Raw genomic sequence first — 22,941 nt, forward strand, 5'->3', positions numbered from 1 at the left:
CAACCAAAAACTTAGACGGACAACCAGAAATTGTAATCTGGTTGTCCGTGGGACAACCATTTATTTTTCCTAAATTCGAACACTGATAAATAGCATTGCTCTGAGTGAGTCCCGGGAATTCGAGTCCCGCCCGATAATCCTATTACCCGGGCAGGAAATTCCCTGCCCGGGTACCCGAAATTTAAAAAAAAAAAAAAAAAAAAAAAATTTTTTTTTTTTTAATTTTTTTTCAAAGTTTTTTCCTGGTTTTGTAGTGTCTCTGGACCTAGACCTAAATGCTAGGATCATGGTTGACCTAAAAAAAAAAAAAAAAAAAATTGAATTTTGCACATTGTTTTGTGTTTTTTAATCTGAAAATACATACATAGTTTTCATGTCATACTCTATTAATGATATCAAAATGCATTGAATTTGAATGCATTTTGATATCATTAATAGAGTATGACATGAAAACTATGTATCAATTTTCAGATTAAAACACAAAACAATGTGCAAAATTCAATTTTTTTTTTTTTTTTTTTCCTTATTACCTTACTTATTCAATCATGATCCTAGCATTTAGGTCTAGGTCCAGAGACACTACAAAACCGAAAAAAAACTTTGAAAAAAAAAATTAAATTTTTTTTTTGCAATTTCGGGTACCCGGGTACCCGCTCGAAAAAAAGTTCGGGTACCCGGGAGCCGAATTTCCCGAAAATGAGAGCCTTACTGAATATACTGGAATCAGTAACATGTAGATGATGTTGTTGTTCATCAAATAAATGGATGGATGGCAACCTAATCGTATTGAATTCAACAGCGAGCTATAAAAGTCTGCTCCTATGCTGCCACAAAACCAGGGAAGAAAGCAAGACTGTGACAAAGACTATACTCATGATACTAGACAACTGAAGCAACTGACACAAGATTCGCAAGTTGAGTTGTGTGGTGACATGATTGAAATGTCAATGTATCGGATGCCTTGCTCTTGTTTGTTGATTTGAAATTAAAAGCAGTCAGGGTCTGTCTTGAAAATCAACTTCAAAGGCATGAATTTATGCCAAATACCAGATTTATTTATAATGTACTTCATCAACCTATAAGGTTTTTTTCTACAACTGCCAATTTCTAAAAATCCTGAACACTTGACATGAATCTTATTTTCAATGCTGCCTAAAAAGACTTTTTACGTTTGAAGTTTTGAATGAAATTACGGCTTTTAATGCTCAAACTTTGCTAGCTACTTTGACCAAGGGGTTGATAAATTTGGGAGTGAATATGCCAGTTTGGGTTTCGGGAGCCAGCAGATTCGTGTAAATTCTCCGTAACAAAAATTACTGTTTTTCCACTTCCAATTGCATGCATGCAGGCTACTGACACTAACAGTATTACCCGGTACAAAGTCTTCACAAAAAGTAATGAACCCATATATAAATTAATGCATAGCTTCAAAAGTATTCATTGTATTCACAACATTTTAACATCTAAGAATGACGGTTTATTTTGATACCCCATAAAAAGGAAATCTGTACCATAAACTAATCAATGGCTAATTAGTTATATACCCCTAAATTAAACATACCAGACGGTCTATATGAATTTCGGAATATTCCTAACAAAGAAAAAGCACTTTTAATCCTTCGTTACTGCGATTCATGGAAGCCGCCATGATAGCTGCTTCTGCCACAAGCAGTAGCGTAACCTTTCACACAGACCCATGGCGAGCGTAGGTGTTGCTATGGCATTCGCGACCCCACAGCGAAATTTGGTTTTTAGTGCTATTTTTACTTTTCGTTCTCAAAAGACATTGTTGATCATAAATATTACTTAAAATACATTTTTTTATGTTCTCCTGTAGTTTTATGGGTAAAAATTGTCGCGGTTTTTTTTTGAACGAATGTTGAATCTGAAGTTTGGTAGTATTCGCTTCGTGTCACCAAAGTTCACGAGCGCGAGTGCTGGTGGCACGGATTTCGCTGGTTTCAATATCGGGGGACCGTTACAGCGTAATAAAAAATACATCGGGTATCAATATGGCCGCCACCATGAATTGCAAAATGACCGTTGATCGTCGTAAGGAATTAAGAATTTCTCCTTTATTTGTACGTATAAGCTTGGGACTTTTACTGTTTGTCGTTTTTATTATTACTGCAACTATATAGCCATTGATAAGTTTATGGTACAGATTTCCTTTAAGGACAGGAAAAATGTGTGAAGCGCCAAAAGCGCCAAAATTTGCGCATTTTGGGTATAATCGCGCATTAGAGATCTGACTGCAAATTTTAAGATTTTCCCAAAATAATCATTTTTCAAGTACCATGTACATGTACTCGTTTTCCAAAAACTTGAGGACTTAAATAGATATCAAACTAAAGTTTATGTAGCGGGACATATGTACGCAAGCCTATATTGTAGTCCAAATTATGTAGGCCCCATACAGTGTGGATGACAAAAGACACTCAACATCAAATAAAACCAACACAAGCTGACAACACAAGAAGTTTAAACACCTTTCTGCGCTGCATCGCTAGAACAGAATAACATTAAAAGCAGATTACAATTGCTCATGTTGGGGGTATATATTTCATGGTCTACCAGCATGAAACAGACCTGTGCAAAGGTATGCAAACACGCATGAACTTTTGACTTCTATGTTTATGACAAAGAAAATTCAATTTTGACTTATCATGTGTCAACCCCCTACTACGTATAAAGATTAACAAAGCAGAAAATTCCCGGGAGAAAATTGTATTTTGCTTTTAAATTTTAAACCTAAAGGTTTCAATCTACCTGGTCTACTTGCAGACCTGTCTGGCATGGTACATGTATGATGGTATTCAGTTTTTTATCACAATGGTTTTAACCCTTGTTAAAAATTCTCATATTGACATTACTTTTCAATCTTGAGAATTCTTAGACTTTTTAAAAGAATATATGTTTTAAAATTCAACAGTTATGAATATGATTTAACCAATCCCAAAAAGAAAGTATCCAGTTTAATTTTGGTCCATGTCAAAGAAGGGACCAATCAAGACCTACCAAAAGTAAATATAGTGTGGTCCAAAAACAACTTTACCCAATTTAAAAGGTTTATTTCTCATAGTTGAAAAATCTGTTTCAAGTTTTTGTTGCATATCCTTAAAGAACATCTTTCTAAAAGTATAGAAAGATGATCGTTAGAAATTTGCAAGAACAATTTGAAAAAAACTTTTCAATTTGAGATATGAACCTTTGAAATTGGGAAAAGTTGTTTTTGGACCACCCTGTATAGATAAATTTAATTTACTAAGATGAATTAAAATGTTTGTTTGTTTTTTCCTTTTTAAAGCAATAATGGTGTTTAGTTATGCATCAAATTGAGATAAATATTGGAGTTAAATGCAGACCTGCCCTGCCAAATTCGGTATACATTGATTGATCTTGACACATGATCGATATTAGACCCAAATCAATTTTTTTTTAGCTGCTTCGACCAACAATACCTCGTATACCCTTAAATTCAATAAAACACATGAAGTGAAGTTAAACTAAAGTCCCACCAAACAGTCTTAGTCCGTCTTTGTTATAAAAATCAACTTTTGTTCCATGATTTGTATGGGGGAGTTGTAGTACATGCAGGTAGGTCTGTATGCAAAAAGAGACACTGTTTGCACCACTTAATACACATGAACAAAGAAACACAAAAGTCAGTTCCCTACCAGAGAGTTTACATTCAATCCCAATCTCATTAATTTCATACATATTTTCACCTTACATTTATTATAATGAAATAATCAACATGTTTTTAGTGCATCAATAGTAGCATTATTTACCTAATAGATTTGGCCTAAGGATGTCTATTTTAAGATCACCCAGTCAAACATTGGTTCACTACTCCTATACCATGTTCAGTTGTTATTTGTTTTGGAGTCAAAATAAACACTCTGAAGAACCTTACTGTTAACAGTTATGTCAATAAAAGTATTGGAAGTAAACAGTGAGCATAAAGTAATTTGAATATAGGGGGACCTCATTAGCATATAGTGGTACTATCTTTTGTTTGGAGCTGTGTAAATATTCTGTCATGCAGTCTTATTAAGTTAATTTGGTGGACATTAGAATGTGACCCATTCCAGCGAATTAAAAACCATTTTTCAACAAGAGCACCAATGGCGCTGTGGCTCTGTGCTTTTTTGAATGTGAAAGTAATTGCAGTCGAATGTGCAACAGGTGAAATCATATACATTGTATGTGCCAGATCACACGCAATCATACATCTTGCTGGTTGGTAGCTATATCTTATTTGCAGAGCATAATACATCCATCAATAAGTTTCATATCCACATGAGGTTTTAGTAATTTGACCACAGATGACCCCTGAGTGACCTTGGATGACCCCAAAATGACATTCCAAAAATTTGGCTTGAAATGTTAACTGTACCCACCAAGTTTCATGCCCATGCGAGTTTTTAGTAACTTAACCTCAGATGACCCCTGGGTGACCTCGGATGACCCTGACATGACCTTCCAAAAATTTGACTCTAAATGTTGACTGTACCCACAAAGTTTCATGCCCCTACAACAGTTTTTAGTAATTTGACCTCAGATGACCCCTTGGTGACCTCAGATGACCCCAAAATAACCGTCTGAAAATTTGACTCTAAATGTTAAGTGTACCCACCAAGTTTCATGCCCATACAAGTTTTTAGTAATTTGACCTCAGGTGACCCCTTGGTGACCTTGGATGACCCTGAAATGACCGTCCGATAATTTGACTCTAAATGTTGACTGTACCCACCAAGTTTCATGCCCATACGACAGTTTTAGTAATTTGACCTCAGATGACCCCTTGGTGACCTTGGATGACCCTGAAATTACCTTCCGAAACTTTGACTCATAATGTTAAGTGTATCCATCAAGTTTCATGCTCATACGACAGTTTTAGTAATTTGACCTCGGATGACCCCTAAGTGACCTCGGATGACCCCAAAATGACCGTCAGAAAATTTGACTCTAAATGTTAACTGTACCCACCAAGTTTCATGCCCATACGACAGTTTTTAGTATTTTGTCCTTAGATGACCCCTGGATGACCTCGGGTGACCTTCACCCACTAACCAATACAAACTTGTTCTGTCTGGGGTCAAGATGCACCCGCCCACCAAGTTTGAAGAATGTGCGACCCTAGTCTCCGAGAAAAAGGTTTTTGCATATTATGCATAAATTATGCAAATTAGGTAGGTAATTACCATATTTTGCGCTTACAATCGAATCAGGTCGAGATCCTCTGGTCATGCTACCCCCCCCACGTTTCATCATCATAGGGCTTAGCATTCTTACGGATCCCCAGAAACAGCTTCACAAGGCGGATTTCTTCAGATTTCCAACCATTTTGTAGAAGCGCCCATAAAATATGCAACTTAACAACTAAATGTGCATACTTTTCGCCAAAAACTAATCAGGTGATCAGCAGGTGTGTATCATTCCTGTCACAAGGTTTCGTTACCATGCACCGCTATCAATTTGCGCTGATATTCGCATAAATTATGCAAATTAGCTATGTTAATTTGCATATTTTCACCGAAAACATACGATTACGGAGCAAACTTGGATACCCTTCCTCCCACCAAGTAGCGTCCCCGTAGGTCTTACAGTTCCCCAGATACAGCTCCGGACAAACATTCGGACATCCCACCCCCACACACAGACGGAAATAGTGATTACTAAGTCCCATCCTGAACAAAGTTCAGAAATGAAATTTTATCAATTTGCGCTGATTTTTGCATAAATTATGCAAATTAGCTATGTTAATTTGCATTATTTTTCACCGAAAACATACAATTACGGAGCAAACTTAGCTCCCCCCCCTCCCGCCACGCAGCCGCCCCGTACGGCCAAGGCTCTTACAGTTCCCCAGATACAGCTCCAGACGAACACACGGACATCCACACCCCCAGACAGACAGAAATACTAAAAAAAAAAAAAAAATGAAATTTTATAACAAATTTTGTGACTTGAGATCATTTGCATTTTTTTTTAAACACCAAAACTGTTCTGTCCTGACATGTCATGTGTGTTGAACCCGGTCCAACCGAACAATCATAAGTTCTGTTCGGATCTGGATCTGCCTGGCCCTGGTCTGGATGCTGTACTCCGATTAAGCAGGACTAGCCTACATTATGCCTGCCACTTCCACATACTTGTGCATAATACGGAAGGTCGATTTGTGCCCATAAATGTTTAGGCCTATGTTAAACTGTATGTTATACAAATTGTACAGCTATCATTTCTACCCTATGACGAACCGACATACCTGTAAATCAAATAGCCCACAAAAAACTGGTCATCGCTGGTATTTTTCATGAAGAAAAACGACACTTTTTTACGCAGGAACATGTCCAAAACACGTCAGCTGACGTACAAGCCTCCCCACGCATGTACATAAACAAGCCGTGTTCATTGTTTAATTGTCACCTGCAGCTGTTCGCAAGAAAACTTTCTGCATAAAATTACCTGGGGTCGTTATCAGGCCTGAGACACACTGGCGCTAGTTTGAGGACAGTCACTGTGAGTTACTAATGTCGGCACATGCAGAAAATGCGTGATGGGTCGCCATTTTGTGACTCGTGCAAGCTAACACAAACAAATTATTGGACTTAATAATCTTTTCAAGTTTTAATAAAACGTGCATCTATCATGATAATATTACATTTTATTATTTTATTATTTGAATTACATAAGCTATGTCAATTTTGTGTCCATGTTAATTTTTATATGGATTTACCTGTGTTGATTTTAAACCGTTGTGAACGTGGAGCTACGCAAACTGGCAGGCGATTACCCACCATGCAATGCGAATACACGGAAACGATCCAGTTTAGGATGCATCGCAGTTCCTATTGTGTAAGCCAGGCGTAAACCGCCCATCCAACCTGATCGTGTGCACAGGATTTGTGCTGGAGCCTAGTTAATGCGCACAACCAATGCGCAGAAGAAGACCTTGATACTAGGCGGAGCTTACGTTTCACAAGAATGATTGACAGCGTGAGTAAGTGAAATTCTGTTCTGTGATTGGTACAAAAATATGGTTCTCGTATAAATGAATATATTATCCATGGCTTCCAAATTAGGTACCGTGTCTTCCACAGAGCCCTATATAGGGCTCTATGGTCTCTACTCATCATACACGACCGTAGAAGATCTGGCCAGCGACGACGCTTGCCAATCAGGCTAGCTATTTGTACGGCGTGGCTTCTCATCCTTTTTATTATCTCTGGTCTTGTCACGCTGGTAGATTCGCCCACCTGTGATTACTGACCTGGATCTGACAGAAGATTGTGGAATTTACGATTTTCAGCAGCAGGATTTTATGAAACTGCCAATATTTGCAAGTATTCTGAAGGATCGGTAATAATTAAAATATTTTTCATGGTGTCGGTAGTGCAAGTTGAAGTTAGTGAATTTGTGGTTTTCTATGTTATGTGCAAGAGTGTTTTCAGGAAGCGTAAATAGGCAGGCCGTTATGCTAAGCTCTCCATCTTATATGTAAGTTCGGCGACGAACTGGACACATCACACGGGAGTGTGATGTGTCCAGCCTGGATATAAGCCTACATCACATCAGTGTTTATTTCTGATAGATTTCACTTCATGATTTTTTCTTCAATTTCATCACTTACGAAAGTACAAAAGTAGACAATCTAGTAGTCAGTATAACCTCGGAGCAGTTCGTGTGAGACCTACGTACATGGAATAGTAGTACATGGCTTCCGAATTTGGAACTTCACATGTTCAACTTGTCATGCCGGTCGAGTCCCGCGTTTACAACTAAAATCAAACCACTTCTATATTAAGTCCATCGCTGAATTTTACAAATAACTTAAATAAACATCTTTATATTTAATTAAAAAAATATTATGGTATGCTCGTAAATGCTTCGGAATGACATTTACCAGAAGCTCATGAGCTCAGAATGGTAAACAAACTAGCGTATTTTCACCTCGATTATGCACCGTAGCTCAGTGTTGCCAAAACTTTTCAGCGTCAAGGCGCGGCGCATTGACTCGCCAGGCCGCGGTAAAGGATTCTCAAGTAGCCCAATTTTTTAAACTTCCAAAAAAGCGCCCAATACCGGATATTTGGGCGGATTTACCCGAATTTAGACCGCAAAACACCCAATTGGGCGGAAAAGCACTTGACTTTGAAACTTCCGGTACTTACTGGGAAGTTTACCGATCAATAAATGGTCACAAAACCCATTGTAATTTCAATTTGGAGCTTCAAACCTTTATAAATCGGCTAAATTGAAAGGAAAATACATCAAATTAGTGCCGCGGCCTGAGACTGGCAAAAGTAGCCCAATTTTAGACAAGTAGCGGCATGCTTTTTTGAGTAGCGGCAAGTGATCGCCAAGTAGCCCAATTGTGCGCCTAAGGCGCGGCGTTGGCATCACTGCCGTAGCTCTCTGTGGTTGGGTTTGCAAGGTCAGTGGGTCAGTGAACTTAGTCTCCTATGCAGCCAGTTTGGTTACGCTCCTCCACAAAAATGTTTGTGTGGAAGGGGCGGAGCCAAACTGGCTGCTGTGGAGACTACTGCAAGAATCGATCAATCACACAAAACTGTTTGCTGATTGGTTCAGAAATGGTGATGTCATCAATCAAGAAAAACTAATCGATTTATTGGTTCAAAATAGCCTCATGGAAAAGTACGAAGTTTGTTGAGCATCGCAGCTTATTGGTAAAAACGTGACCTTTAACAAAAAAATCGGCACAGTGCTTTCGTACTGCACTTGCGCAAGCCAAATAGTCCCCCAGAAAAGTCATTTGTTCAGATTTATTCGGGGATTTATTCAAGATTCAGACATGTTCTTGACTATTTTTTGACATTCCTTACCTATCTCTTTATTTAAATTATAAAGAAATAGTGAAGAAAAGTTAAGAAGTAGTCAAATAATTTCTGATCTGAACTAAATCTTAAAGGGACCATTGAAAGAAAAACATATTTGGTATCAAAATAAAGCTAATAACATATAGAATCCATTTCTAAAATGATAAACGCAATTTTCCTTTATTTTACCCCCAAATCAGCAAATAAAGACAAAGCGCCCAATGTCGCGTCGTTCCGCCCAATTCATATGTGCAGAGACACGTGGCAACCCCTGTGACGTCAAAGTGGTTATCCTTTCCGCTGCATGGCAACACTGCATAGTCCATACTTGGTCCTAAACCAACGCATGAACGTGTTTACAGCAATGAACTTTTATGTGCCTTTCAAGCTCTTTTAGGCCTAACAAGTATATTAAAAAGGATATTATAATATAAATTACAAAGCTACAATGACTTCTATGATAGGCCTATATATAAATTCTAGCTAGGCCTACACAACTGGCCAACAACGGGGAAACATAGGCCTAAGTAAGTTAGGCCTAGGCCTTCATATTGACAAAGTCAAAGCTGTCAGTGCTAGCTGCTCGGCGTTTGCAAGAGAGTGTCATTTGTTTTGACTGAGGCATTCTGATAATTTAGCAACTCTTTCTTTCTATTTCCTCTGAAATATCTGGTGAGGATAGGAAAGAGAAGACAATGATGTTTCGGGCTACCCCATGACATGCGACTTAATTTCTTTATGCCTAATTAGCCTACCTCCCGGGCGTGCGGCCTAGGTTAGGCCGTATAAAATTAATATTTTGGTTCTCGTCCAGAGGCTTTTCATGAATTGATGAGGGAGGGAGGTGTTTTTTTCAGTGTAAAATCAGCATTGTCTGCAGTTTTCGGTCTTTTCCAACAGTGCTCGAGGAAACGATGACGCACTTTTTTTTCAAATGTGAGATTCTGAGGGATAAACCCCCTAGAGTAGGCCCTACCACAAAAAGACTTGGAAGTGGTCCTTGTTCTCTAATAAACTTATTTATAAATAGGCCTATGTATGAAAAATTCATAAATCATTCCAAAGTCTAAAATAATTGAAAAATCTATTTTTTTTAAATCTGACAAATCCCAGAAATTGAGGAGGGAGGGGACGAGAACCAAAACATTAATTTTATACGGCCTTAACCGCCAGGCCTAAAACGCAAGCCGATCCTGACTCCGAAGTTTGGAAGCTGAATTGCGAGTGATTAAAGTGTGTTGCTTGTTTAAACGGTCGCTCCGTGTAGAGACACACAGGTTCAAAACAAAAGTCAGGCTCGGGAGAGCGAGTTGGCGCGGTTGTTTCCTCGCCTTTTTTTGCACCACTACTGAGGTCCCGGGTTCAACTTCAAGCCCCTGGCGCGCGGCCCAAAGACTCATGTGAACTTGGTTTATCTCGATCCCGCAGGTTTTCTTCGGGATCTCCAGTTTCCTCCTGCTTCTCAAAAATCGGTGATTAGTTGTTTGGTTATCAAAACTTCCTTCACCCAATGAAATTTGGGGAGCTGAAAAGATAATTGGTGGATGTTACAATCCAAGTGCGGCTAGATTTGCGACAGGTTCGGCAGCATCCAGCCAAGATGATGCGATCTGATTGTGATAAGTACCATGGCAGCGAAATTACAGCGCTTTGAACCCTCCAAGACCTGGGAAAAGGCGTTATTATATAAAAGCCGAAATTTATTTTTATTTATTTTTAAAAGCCTATGAAAATGAGAAACAAATTTGAAGATAAAGAACCACGAGAGGAACATATAAAGGCCACTCCAAACAATCATATGAACAATATTTACTGTCAGCCTTTAGTTTGCGTTATGGAAATGCTTATAGGCCCAATCCAATCTCAACTCCCACTGATACTTGAAAGTGCAAAGTGTCCGAGCGTTTTATCAAAGGTAGGCCTACAGTTACAAAGTTTATGTTAATTGGGTAAATCTTGTAAAATACAGCGCGCCTGGCTGGATATTTCGTTATTAGAAATGACTGACATCAATTTCGCATAGCCTAGGCCTACCCCGGTCCTAACCATCCATGGATTAAAATAAGTGTAGGCCTATAATATTTCCCATTTGATGTTTGTAGCATATAGGCTTTTTGAAGACCTATGTATGTTTATAGGCGCTCCTCGTAATTTATTTCAAGAACAGCTTGTATGTCATGTTCTTCTGAACCAACTTCTTCATCTGCCGTTCAGCTACTGCCCCAAATATTGGCAAGTCTCCCGTATAACACATGGTAGGCCTATAGGGGAATAAATTTGCAAAATAAAAGGGCCTAGGCCTACTTTGCCTTGTTTGGGGTATGAAAATAAGCACTTTTGAAAGTTAACTTATGGAAGAAAAAGCTTTTTTATACCAATTGTCAGGTTTTGGAAAAAATAATCATCTCTTGAATATTTTTTAAGGTAGGTCCTACGGAAAATACATAGGCCTATAATAATACCCATGGGAGGTGCTCGCGCCGGCACATCATCTGCAATTTATGTGTTGCGACAAATCTTGGCGATATTCCCCTCAACATCGTCACTATATCATAGGCCTATAGGCATACTCATAATTAGTTTTATATATGCCATGTAGGGCCTACATAAAGTCATCGGAATCATGGTCATGTTGACCGGGGGTTGAATTTATGAATAAGTAAAATAGGAAGCTGCATGCTTGATGATGATAAAAAAACAATTGATCGTCCCCGCCCGCTTCCTTTCGCATGGCATTGCAATTGAGGGAGTCTGAAATGTTTAATGTTATTTTCTTTATTAGGGGAAACTTCTTTTTTTAAATGTTTCAAAAGTTAATAATATTGTCAATAGTTTAGATTTGCTTCTGTCCAATAAGCATTTCAATTTAGAGGCTTTGTTTTAATCATCCTCTCAGAGAACCATCAAATAACAAGAGCCTCGATCCTATCATCCTCCGTGACAAATTACACAACTAGTAATAATGTCCGGGAATAATACATAGGCCTAAATGATCCATTTGCATTGTAAAAAATAACTAATAAATGATAAATAAAAAAGGCCCTCCACTTCCTCTTTTTGATAACAAGTGGACAATCAACTGAAATTTTGTTTTTACTTGACCTTTAAATAATTATAAGTGGTTGTATTACCGTGATTATTGCATCTGACAGTCTAAACGCAGGACAACCGATTCTTTTGTTCTGCTTAGTCGCGCTAAAAGTCGATCGATACATGTTAAAATCAGCACAATTCCGAGATGCACCTTTTTGCTATGAAATTTATTTTCTCGGTCAAATATAAAGCAAAATTTTTTTTTTCTTCAGTAATGTCAAATAAAAACGTAGTGCTTGGATGAACATTTTTTTTTAAAATCCTGGTGTTAAAATTAAGCATCAAATTGTGTCTTTTAGTGTGATATTTTTGATTTTTATAGGCCTTTAGTTCGCCCGTGAGCTTTTTACAGAATTCATTTTTTAGCGTCTCAAACTAATATAGTTTGCTAAAGAAAGATATTTCCCACCTCTGTAAAGCACATCGTGTGGGTCTATATATTATAGTTTTGTCAGAATTTCCGTTTTATTTTACCCTTTTTCCCTTCATCCTCCGAAAATGTCAAAATCAGTACTTTATCTCGAGAGCAACCAGCTGAATTAATCGATATTTCAATTGTTGTCAACCAGGTCCCTTTTCCATTGAAAACCAGGATTGCCTGACCAGCGATTTGGTAGCCCAAATCCCCAATTCTGGTAAATGAGGTGAATTTTGGAAATTTTGTCTGTTTGTTTGTTTGTTTGTTTATTTACCTAGGATGAGGTCCATGGGAAAATCCACTGTCCAAACCTAGAAAAATTCGCGTGTTATTAGAGGGGATTTTAATTTTCTGTCCCTCCCATCTCCAGGTGAATTTTGAATGACCCCCCCCCCCCCCATCGGGCATCTCGGGTTGGCATTTTCTTTACACCCTTCAGACTTGCGTTCGGGTTTGTGTAGGCCTATTTGTCATAATTTAGCGCTATAGGACCTACTTTATAAATGTATAGCTATAGCCGTGCTATATAAATATTATAAGGTACCGGTATGTAATATTATGTAGGCCTATGGGGGTGGGGTGGGTACTCAACACATTTTAACCATGACTTACAATGCAAGGCTCATTGTTGCCATAAATGATTTTTCCTTTAGGTCATTATAATAGGTTGTTATAAACTTCCATGTTTAACCTTGTATTGTTTTGGCTGCTTCATTATGACTTTCGGTGGGTTTAAGCAAACAAACACAAACTAAAGGCACTATACCCAGTCACCTTCATGACAATTGAAACACCAGGTAATTTCTTTGCTATATTGAAGTTCTGGCAACACTCTATCCAGGCCGGGCACCCAGAGATATCGATCCACAATGCTAGTATTAGCCGAAGATTTCACGCGTGGATTTGAAAATATTTCAACTGGTAGTCAAAAATTATCGGTTGTCCTGCGTTTAGACTGCTGATATTTAGATCGCGATCGCTGTTGTCAAATTATCCCGGCAAAAATGTCAACGCAACACAAAACGCGTAACCACAATGACGTCATCAGGAAAGCGCCCAATTTTCTACTTTTGATAAATGACGCGCGATGTAGCGTCGGAAGGGGGTAAATCGAGTACGTTGTTTTCATTCTATTTTTATTTCTAAAATAGTTAGTTCTTCAATTGTTTTAGATATTGATTCTATATTTTATGGGCTTTATTTTGATACCAAATCATATTTTCTTTCAATGGTCCCTTTAAGAAATGTACCTCCATTGGTTTCCGTCTGTATTACGCATCTTAAATTATACAGACCAGAATAATCTCTAGCACACACAGGGAACCAAGATATAACTCGATTATCGTGACTATTTTGGTCTTTTTTACCCAAAAATAATACTTTTATCGCCTGAATTTCAATAAAATCTGGAGTGCAATCGATTCGAAAATAACTTAGCCAAACTTAGAAACGAAACTTAAGTCTTCAAATCAGTCATTAAATGATCCTTAGCATAAAAACCAACAGCGTATTGTGGCCTGAAAATGAATGCTAGTTAGTTGCATGACAAAGGCACTGATAAGCTCCGCTCAGAGCCAAAAAATTAAGATGTACTTAGAATTTGTAGAAAGGTCCTATAGGCTCAGCCCAGAGATGCCAACATTAACATCCAGAAAATAGGGAGGATTCAAACAAAAAATAGGGAGGTTTTCAAAATTACATGCAAATTCAATGGCACATAACTTGTCAGAAATAGGGAGGTTGCCAAATTTGGGTGTCAAAATGGACAAAAATGTTTCCAAAAATAGGGAGCCTCTCTATCAAATAGAGAGGGTTGGCATCTCTGTCAGCCCCCTCAATAATTTTGGTCCAGATGAAGTAAAAAAAATGTGACCATAGTAACCAGGAAAAAATGTGTGTTTTTGACCTATTTTTCGCAAAATTTCCCCGACACCAAGGGGAAAACCCTCTCAACCACACCCCCCCCAGGATGGGTCGCCAAAATGTTGAAAATCTTCCTATGCCAATGAGGTCCAAATATTACCGTACTAGCCTTTTTTGTGATAACTTGCTTTTGAAAAGTGAATGTTTTGTTTTGAAGTACCGTAAGGCCCTTCGCACTTGATTATTAGTTTCCTATTAAAGAGTTTGAAAAAGGGACGAGGTGACTTTTAATTATTATTTTATTAATTATTAATTATCTTTTATTTATATTTATTTAGTTTGAACTATTACAAGTAACTATTGACTCGTTTTGACTAGAGCGGGCATTTAATTATTTCACAACAATATTCGATTTTAAATAAGTAAAGGTGGAGTTATTCATCATTATTGTTGATATTATTAAAGTCAGAAAATGGCACTTAGTAGAAGTAGTTGAAAGTATTTTAAAGGAGAAAATTAGAAATAAAAATAAAATAATCAATTATTTTGAGATTTTCAATTTTGGATGCGGGCGGTAATTAATCAAGTGCGAAGGGCCTAATGATGAATTTGGGTAATTCGTAATTTCCATGTCAATTCAACAAGATTTTTCAGAAGTTTCCCACACTACGTCCTCTCAGAATATCTTCTAATTTAATTTCAAAATGTTATACCAACAGTCATTAGAAAAAACACAAGTTTCAGATCCCAGGCCCTTATTGTTTTCCTGATGGTGGCCGATCAAATTTTGGTGGTTTTTAATCACAATTTTTTAACTTCACCTAGGATTATGGGGGGTGAAAGATATCTCCCCCCTCCCGGTTTCTAAGCCTTTGAATAACTATTTTGCTAGAAAGTTTTGGTCTCATTTTAAAGGGGAAACCACACTCGGTCAGTTCAGCTTGTTCAATGGAATAAAACTAAGCATAAAAGAAAGGTACAGTACACAGCTCGTCATCATCCCTATATCTTTGTGTCAAAAATTGCCGTGATAGTACGGCGAATCCTCTTGTTTTTCAACAGCTACGCATGACGATTTTGTTCGAGATAGGCCAAGTGAATCAGGCTAAGCATAGCATTTGTAAACACGATATGAGATACCACAGAGTTTCTATTCAACACGTTTTTACGATTTGCGCATGCTCAGTACGGTACCCCATATGATGTTGCCATTTTTAATACAAGAAAATTCGATTTGTTGTCTGGTAAAACCCAGGTTTTGTTTTCAATACACTGACTGGAAATTCAATACACTAATCAGCGGCGATTGCTGTGGATATATTTTACTGCATTTTATACATTATAACGATTTTTAAATCGTACATTAAAAATGTGATATTCAACTGTTCAAGAATTGAAATCAGATCCACATGCTGTATAGAATATTAAATCACAAGTCTATAATACAATGTAGTCCGAATAATCAGACCCAGAACAAAATATTAATTTCTGACATGATCGTGTTCTGGGTCTGAACTGTTTCCATTCGAAATTTTGATGGCAAATTGGACAAAAGAAGCACGTCATGGTCCTACTTCACAGTTTTTTAATCCCCTATTCATGTTGCGTGAATCACACTATTGTGGACCATCCTTTTGATACTCGAGTATTTGGACAAGCGGAACAGTTTTGACTAGGCCTTTTGTCTACCTCTCTGTTTGTAAACAAACAAGGAGGTCGAAATTGTCCTTCTCGCCGAATACGAAAGTCAGCGTAATAGTAGGCCTACGGCACTAAATACAATGCACATATCGAGACATGCAACTTTCTTTATCTGCGTCAATAATAGAATATTTATTTGAATAGAATTGAATTGAATACATCTCTACATTTTGATTTTGTACTTCACCACTGACTGAGCGATCTATAGCGATCAATTTCTAGCCAATCATATACAGGACCAGTTGTAGTAACTACAAATTTCGAACATTTGAGGACTTGTTCTCAAGTTGTAGCAGGTTCCAAAATGGTGCCCAGTACGTAAAATGTTGGCAAGTTTGCATTAATATATCTAGTAAAATACTCACTTTAGAAACCTGTGGCACTGATGTATGTTATCTGTGATTCCTGAACTTATTCTGTAGACGTATCAGCTGTTGTCCAAAGAAATAATTAAAAAGATGATTTTTTAGTGATTTTTAAGAGCAGCGAAAAGTCCATGCCATGACTATGTCGCCGTAGACCCGTTGTCGACCCACTTATGGAGCTGCTCGAGCTTAAACTGGCCCGAGTTGTTTATTTATTAAAATCCACGTGCAACACATGCGCACTCAGTCACACGGCCGGTTGATGAATTCTTAGAAAAATCTAAAGAAAAAAATTTAGATGTGGATAAATTTCCTCAAACTCGATCCACTTATAGGTTTTTATTGTTTTTAAAATATTCTAACTTAAGAATGTACCATTTTCAGGTTGTTTTTTTAAAGGGTAATGAACATTATTGACATTTTTATCAAACATTTTCTAAGACATAAATGAAGATGGCGCTGGATGGTACCTGCGTACTGCAACAACTTTATCTAAAATCCACTCAAAATTAACCATCAAAATTAATTTCTTTTTTAAATATAGGTTAGTTGAGATACTATTTATTTGCTTTTTACAATAAATATTAATTTTCATGCATCAAGTCATTCGATGTCAGTGGATGGAGTTTTTGTATTTTGTTTCAAGGCAGAATGACAGATTACATCAATTCTGCTGGCGCACATGGGAGTATAGGGTTAATCCACCAGTCCTTCAACTGCTTACGCACGGTCATCGGGTTGTGCCATGTTTATTGTTTTGAGATCGGGCCGAGGGACTCAGGCTAGGCTGGGTCATGGGTCGAATACATCCGGGAATGCATCACAGATTTGCGAGTTGCAACATTAAAATGGTGGAATGTCTGAAGCGACGCTAGAGGATTTCAAATGTGTGGAATTTTTTATATTCTGTTACCATTTTAACTGGAAATCATACGGAATCGATGGATGCATATGAATCTTGTGATACTTAAGCATCATTCCATGCTAGGCATCAAGCCTTGAAATAAGGATTTCGGAACCAGGAGCAATTGTACTATAATTTAACAATAAATTGCTCCTGGTCTATGTCTTTGTGTGTAATTTTCCAACAGAAGCAGGAGCATTTTGCCAATCACCAGGCGCAAATTGCGCCTGGTGCTCCCCTTATTTCAAGGCCTGCTAGGCATGTTCACAAAATTTTCAAGTAGGATATTTCACATTGAAATTATTTTGCTTAAAAAGGTGATTATTTAACTTAAAAAATGAGGGGTCAACCATGTCTGTAGGTCAAAAATTAGCGAAGTTATGGGCAAATGTCTGTTTTTAAAAAACTGCACTTTTCTGTGCCCATCATTGACAATGCCTTACACTGACTCACTGTACAAAAAAAGCATGTAATGCATCATTTTTTACCACGATGATCCATTTTATACAAAGGCGATTTTATTTTATGAAATCTAACTTTCACTGCATGCTGACTTCTGTATCAAGGATAAAGTACCAGCACTTTTTAGACTACGTCGTCAAGTTTCTGGTGTCCAAATTTCAAATTTTTGTATTTCCCTATGGGGATCACATCATCACACAGTTAAGCCATTGACTGTGAGCTACTGTGGACACAACTTTTTGGATTGAATGTCGCCCTCTATAATAAGCAATGTGGACATGTCTATCCATGCCAGTGTTGGCGAGTACTGACCGTTTGGGAAGTCACAGGTACTGTTGGCAAAATTTGTAATTTGCAAAAATCAGTGAATATGGCGAATACCCGAATAAACGAATATTAGCATGTACATACTACCTGTTGGAACTCAGACGCGGGAGTCTGAGTTCCAATTATTGGAACTGATACAGGACTCCTTTTCTTGCATTCGGTGAAATACCAATCGCCCATCGCTCACCAACGGAGTATTAAGTTGCAGGGAAAAATATTTATAATACAGGGTGTCGACACTGCGCAGTAGCTCATTATGTTTGTTAAGTCATGAAAGTCGAAAACATGTTACTTGCTTGTTGCGAAACTAGTTTAATAATTTTTTGTATGAACTACATGTAGTATGACTATGAAACAAAAGTTCTTGAATTGAAAATATGAATGATAAATTTGCAATTTTAGCTATAATTCTGAAGCGATATAATTACTAGCTCGGGTGGTCTAAAAAGTCAAGATCGCCAACACGACAGTGCAATGAATACATTATAGTGGAGTGGATAACAGGTCTTTGGACTTTGATCATTTGAACCGGTCATGCATAGCCCGTCAATGCGTTGCTGGAATTCTAGCGTCCCTTGCAACGAGCAAAAATTCACATCATTCATACAATTATCATTATCATTCATGATACTTACCGAAAACAGTTCCGAATTCAAAGATACGAACGGTGTCACTCGTCAAACAAACGCTTAATATGTCCTGTATATTCCTAAGAATATGACATCCAATTCAGAACCCAAGAATTCTTCTATCATTTGCTAAAATCCGTAAAATTCTGTGTGATGTTTACACCACCCGGCGTTTTCGTACCTGTACCTTTCACAGCTATTTCATGATTGATTGATTCAGAGAAAATAAAGGTAGAGAAGCGACACTCCGTACAATTAACGTGCAGACGGCCTATACCGATGTGAGGACAGAAAATGTGACTCTCCTGCTAGTCTCGGGCGCGGGCCAGACTGTATGCGGTATGAACAAAAACATAATTAACTGGTTGTGTAGGAGACTAGCAGGAGAGTCACATTTTTCTGTCCTCTGCTGTCCTCCGGAGTGTCGCGGTCCTGATTGATTGCTTGCTTTGTGAATCGATCGATTGGATATTTAGGTACATGAATGAGGGGGTAATTCTTCATAATATCGCGGCTCAGAGAGCAGCGGACAGGTCATTGTTAAATTAACTATCGAAAACTAAGTGGTGAAAAGAGTGGTGAACTGGCTCTTTTTATCATATCGTAGATCCAGGCCCGTACGCAGGATTTTTTTTTGGGGGGGTGCTGATTTTGAAAAAGTGGACTTTTTTCCCAAAGGGGGTGCGATTTTGTGAAATGTGGACTTTTCCCCCCAAATTTGGATCTTTTTTGACCAAAAAAACGTGAAAAACCTGATTTTTTTGCTCGCTACGCTCGCAAATTCTTCAATTTTGGGACTTTTTGTATACTTTTTGCAAATTTGGGGAGGTGCGGTCGCACCCCCCCCCCCTGCGTACGGGCCTGCGTATATCCTAAAGAAAATGGTACTTTATTCTTTATGATTACGATTAAAAAAAAAAAAACGAAATAATAATAATAATTAAAGGATGATAATATTATATACTATAATATATAGGATTTTGTTTTATATTAAAGAAATTATAAACATTTTTTTATCATAGGCCTAATTTAACCGTTAAACATAGGCCTAGGCCATATCATTTCGCAACATCTTATATAGAAATAGATTAGCAAACCCTAATAAAACAAAGTCAAACATAAGGATAACTTAAAAAGAATAAAAATCTATTTCTTTTGTTTTTTCCTGGTATTATGAGGAAAATGATGAGAATTGAAAACAAACATCTACAAAAAAGTTATTCTTATGTTTGACTTTGTTTTATTAGGGTTTGTAAATCTATTTCATTTGTTGTTTTTTCATTGTATTATGAGAAAAATTAAGAAAATTTAAAATAATGTTATTATGATTGACTTTGTTTGATTAGGGTTTGTAAATCTATTTCTTTTGATTTTCATTGTATTATGAGGAAAATAATTATGAGATATGAAAATAAGCATCTTATAAGTTATTCTTATGTTTGACTTTGTTTTATTGGGGTTTTAAAATCTGTTTCTTTTGTTTTCATTGTATTATGAGGAAAATTATGAGAATTAAAAATAAGCATCTAAAAAGTTATTCTAATGTTTGACTTTGTTTTATTAAGGTGTGTGAATCTATTTCTTTTGTTTTTTCATTGTATTATGTGGAAAATTATGAGAATTAAAAACAAGCATCTAGACAAAGTTATTCTTATGTTTGACTTAACAAAATTGGTCTTCTTCTCAGCACGGTTTCAATTTTCGTGACGGTAAATGACGCAGATTTCTGGACAGGAAATTTTAGACATAAAGGTTGAAATTGTTTTTACTCCTTGCTGTGAAAGATGTGTTACAATAACTTTTTCTACAATAGACAACACATAATTTGTAATTCCTGGTGTTTTTTACGTTGCTGAAATTATCCACTATTCTTAGTCAGTGGGAGTGATCTATTACGTAGACACATAATCTGATTGGACAATCGCATGTTTTTGGGTGTCGTCTATCTGAATGTTGTTAACGCGTAACACGCTCATAGAGGTGCGCGTATGTATCGCGTTTTATGCGTAGACGCAGTGCGGAATACTCGCACGCGCTAGCAGTACGCGCAGCAAAAGATGTGAAGTTGTAAACAAGTTTCGTTCATTTTAGAAAACGGGGAGTTTTTATGATGGTAACTTAATTTTTGCTTTAAAAAATAGTTTACAGTTATTAAAGTAATATTTAACTAACTAAGAATGAGAATAAACGATATGAATTTTTATTTTGCCTATCCTCTACCTATGATAGACGACAGTTCTTCTCAAATTTCGATGTTTTAAGAATTAATGTCGTACGTACTGCGCGTTCGACTAATATTTCCATCGTAATAATAAAACGACGGTTCCTGCGTTTTATTCAAAATCTCGAATTTTGACAAAACTACAGCACCTAAAGTCTTGATTTTTGCAGGGTATGTTAGTTTACTAAAGTACGTAAAAAACAGCAAATGTTATAATGTGGCTTAAGATTGATTTTCTTGGTGTACATGTGTCAAAAGTCAACTTGCTTTAATTCTCGTAAAAAATTTAGCCAAATTGTCTTGGCAGAAAAAGAATATACTAGCTGCGATGTATATAGCTATGGTAAAAGAGCTGTAACTCTTTGCTGTCGAGTGTTACAAATCTTTTAAAAAGATGTGTAGGATTCAATAAAATTTGATAGCCTCTGTATTTATTTTCTGAACTTTATATCGCAGATAATAAAAACTATATATAAACGTGCCTTGAAACTATTTTAACTGGTTTGCTATCATTTACTCATCAAGGCGCTCCACCGTTATTATAAGGACTATGCTAATAATTTAAAGATTGACATGTAGAAAATAAACCATACTTGATTGACAGAAAGTACTAAATGTGTACCTATTACGGTTTGGTGGCATTCCTCTTCCAAACGCGACCAAGTCAGGGCGGCCCGGTGAAGCAAAATGTGCATTGGATTAACACGGGAGTTTGGATAAGATGGTAGATTTCCTTTCGCATACAAATTCATGCTCCCCCGTTATTAAAGCTTGTACCGGATTAAAAATTCAGATATTTTGAAAGGAATAAGTAATTGAAACATAGAGCAAGTACTAAAATCAGAGCTTTTATACTTTTGATATATGACGCTAACTAGTTCATCTCCTATACCCACAGCACAGCGCTACTAGTACGGGTCAATTACCTATGTGAGTGCCCCTGTGTTGCAGTGTGCATACATGTAGTTAACAATAACTGCATGATGCCTCGCGCCAATCGATCCGTGTTCAACGTATAAGTGACGTATATTTTATTGCTTAAGCATTGGAGACATAGGTATTAACCCTGAAAATAGGGACCAACATTTTACGATTTTTCTTATAACTGTAAAACTATTAGATGTACGACTCCCAGAAAGCAATGCGCGCGAGCTACTGGAAACAAACTTGTTTCGTTTTTTGTTTGTTTGTTTGTTTGTTTACCCAGGTTGGTCCGTGAGGAACACATGCTAATCCATGGAAAACCATGGACCGTTCCAAGCTCATACAAATGCACAAGCCTGGATAGCCAGTGTAGGCTAATATATGCATGTTGGCCTAGATAGCTTTGATAAACAAAGCAAGAAATGGAAGAAAATAGCTAGGAAAAAGAAAAAAGAGAGAAGGCCACTCCCAAACACAATTGTACAATTTTACTCTTAGCCCTTACTTCGTGAGAAAGGAAACTGGAATTCCAATCTCAGGCCCCGATGCAAAGGCTGGGTTGGCATCTACCCTCGGAATGGTCCAACTTGAAAGTGGCCTGTCAAAAATGCTTGCCTGATAAGTGCAGAACAAAGCTTTTTATTCAAACTTTTTCAATAGTATACGCAAATCCTGCACATCCTGAAATGACATCACAGTTGTTTTAAAAACTCTTTTAATCCTCTTTTAAACCACTATTACGAACAAATATAGTTCATCATTTTGGCATATTTCAAACTTGTGCAATATAATTTTTGACTGCCAAGGTTGAGTTTTATACATGTTATATCTTTACATGCATATGTTTGAATATTAGTGGAGATACCACTTTCTTGCTACATAGGGTCCCGTGCATCGTTTTTTGGCAAAGATGCCAGCCGGATTAGAATTACTTGTTAGAGTCTCTTCTATGTGTTTAACCCGACTGGCATTTCTACAATGTGACGTGAGCTGAGATATTTTGGTTAAAATGTGTTTTTTGCGACTTTTTTTTTCAATTTCTACCCAAACATTTCAAATCTAAACGTAGCTATAAATGGGTTTTTTTTGGTCATGTTTTTTTTATTTTTTTTCTGGCGTCGATGGGACACCGTACCATGATAATTCAATGTTATCTGGACGTGCAAAGGTGGTTTACTTTAGCAGCAGAAA

At 37.2% G+C, this 22,941-nt stretch overlaps 1 protein-coding gene across 1 annotated transcript in view; it reads right to left on the minus strand.

Moving 5' to 3' along the window:
• Positions 1 to 19,043, minus strand: part of LOC140163267 (serine/threonine-protein kinase Nek10-like) — a 92,005-nt gene extending 72,962 nt beyond the window's left edge. The window contains exon 1 of the mRNA XM_072186665.1: positions 18,612 to 19,043. The gene's annotated coding sequence lies outside the window, so the exon portion shown is untranslated. The remainder of the gene's footprint in view (positions 1 to 18,611) is intronic.
• Positions 19,044 to 22,941: the final 3,898 nt, after the last annotated feature.

The sequence above is a fragment of the Amphiura filiformis genome, chromosome 10, assembly GCF_039555335.1.
Source record: "Amphiura filiformis chromosome 10, Afil_fr2py, whole genome shotgun sequence".
In the NCBI taxonomy this organism is placed as follows: domain Eukaryota; kingdom Metazoa; phylum Echinodermata; class Ophiuroidea; order Amphilepidida; family Amphiuridae; genus Amphiura; species Amphiura filiformis.